Source organism: Nothoprocta perdicaria, unplaced genomic scaffold (genome assembly GCF_003342845.1).
Source record: "Nothoprocta perdicaria isolate Ctin4 unplaced genomic scaffold, notPer1 scaffold_11, whole genome shotgun sequence".
Lineage (NCBI taxonomy): Eukaryota > Metazoa > Chordata > Aves > Tinamiformes > Tinamidae > Nothoprocta > Nothoprocta perdicaria.
Genome location: NW_020454205.1, coordinates 6169971 through 6171818, shown reverse-complemented (window position 1 = coordinate 6171818; position 1848 = coordinate 6169971). Strand labels below are relative to the sequence as shown.

The following is a 1848-nucleotide window of genomic DNA, read 5'->3' as shown; positions in this document are numbered from 1 at the left end:
TTGCTGGAAGAATTGTTGATATTTTTTCCCCTTGAAGACAGTATTTCAAACAGTGCATTAATATATATCCTCTAACACTAGCAGTAGTGTTAGAGGACATTTTCTCCAAGTTCCAGTGCTAATAATTTACTTACCTAATTTAAGAAGTATCTTAGGATGCCTGTAGTTTATGCTGCCAGCAATGAATGCAAAAAAATACTTCTCCTGAGTCCTTAAGGCATCTTAAGTGGCCACCTGATGCCATGAAATTCAGAAACTTATCACAGGCTACGGAATTCTTTTCAGGCTATGTAAAGTACAAAATTTAGCCAACTACATACAGAAGCCAATGATAAAGGGTCTAAGAAGTCATTACTGCTAAGCCACACAAAACTGAACTAGAAACATCATCTTCACAGCCAAAACTCAAAATCAGCATTAATAGTAAAGGAAAACGCAAAAGAGTTTCAAAATCACTAAGTTGAAATTACTAAATAAAAGTATTCCAAGCCACCTTTATCACTCTCCAGGTTAAACCCAATTGGCATATTAAATTGCCTTTGCCAGTATTCTACTTTTATCAAAAGCCTTATTTCATTTGCTGTAGATTTTAGAACATAAAAATGACCTCACATTCTTCACATACAATTCTAATTACAGCTTTCTTGGTGTACTACTGTCCTCTGAAATGTTGAAGAACAATAGTTTTCCAGCTCCTTGATTTTTCTCATCTACAATGTCTATTTCTGCCTCATTCCCTATTTACAGTTCATAGTTAGCTCCATCACATTCTTACTAATCGTTCACTCTACTATTCTTTTCTAGCTTCTAGGTATTCTCAAGTACTTATATGGTAATGTGGAAAACTAGGTAGAACATTACTGTAGTTATGTAGAAAAAAACAAACCACACTTGCACAGCCATCCTTCTCATTTTAAATGCTTCAGCCATCATATATTTCAAAGTACTTTCAAAGGGAAAACCAGAGCACAAGGATGAGAAGAGTTTGAACAAAATAGCACTTCTGGAAAATGCCTCTTGAATCTGGACATAAAGTCTCTCTGCCGGCAGGCCTTGTTCCTCATTTCTGATTTAGAAGAAATGCTTGTAAACTTCCACCTGTGGGTATTCAAGCAAACAGAATTGTTACAGCTCACTTTTAATCACACAACACAAGAGTCCCAGCCCCCTGATCCATTCTTCTCTGTGGTCCTCCAAATTTGCATCTATTTCTAACATTAGCTCGCAATAAAATTCCCCAAATATCCAATGCAAGTTACAGAGGCATCTTATGTTCCTCACCTATCGTTTCATTCTTCTAATTTTGATAGCTACCCTTAGCTGTCCTACCATCAGTTTCAATTGTTCCATTTTTTTGCTGTTCTGCACCAAAGACAGCATTTCACACCGTAAAACTGGGGTGTGTGGGGTGAAGCCCTGCAGTTCTTTCTTAAAGTAGATGCAGTTACTTATAGGATTAAAAGAGATTAATGAATTAAAGAGAATTAAAAATGATTAAGGATTAACAAGGGTTAATGGATCAAGGAGGACTAACAGAGATGAAGGGAATAGAAGGGATTAAGGGACAAACAGGGATTAACAAGGATTAACAGGGATTGAGGAATTAAAAGGATTAACAGCAAGTCCCTTAACATCAGTTTTTTCGTAATTAAAGATTAGTGTAAAGTAAGACCCAGGGTCAGGTGTAAGGTCAGGACACAGCACTTGGTCCAGTGTTAGCCACAGGGCTGGGTCTGGGGTAGGGGCCACAGAACAAGGAGATTTCAAGGAGATTTCAAGGAGATTTCAAGGAGATTTCAAGGAGATTTCAAGGAGATTTCAAGGAGATTTCAAGGAGATTTCAAGGAG

The 1848-nt window shown here is 37.2% G+C and overlaps 1 protein-coding gene across 1 annotated transcript in view; it reads right to left on the bottom strand.

The window, feature by feature from the left end:
- Nucleotides 1-325: 325 nt before the first annotated feature.
- Nucleotides 326-1848, bottom strand: part of SPAG16 (sperm associated antigen 16) — a 35987-nt gene continuing 34464 nt past the window's right edge. Inside the window, exon 10 of the mRNA XM_026048478.1 lies at nucleotides 326-1098. The gene's annotated coding sequence lies outside the window, so the exon portion shown is untranslated. The remainder of the gene's footprint in view (nucleotides 1099-1848) is intronic.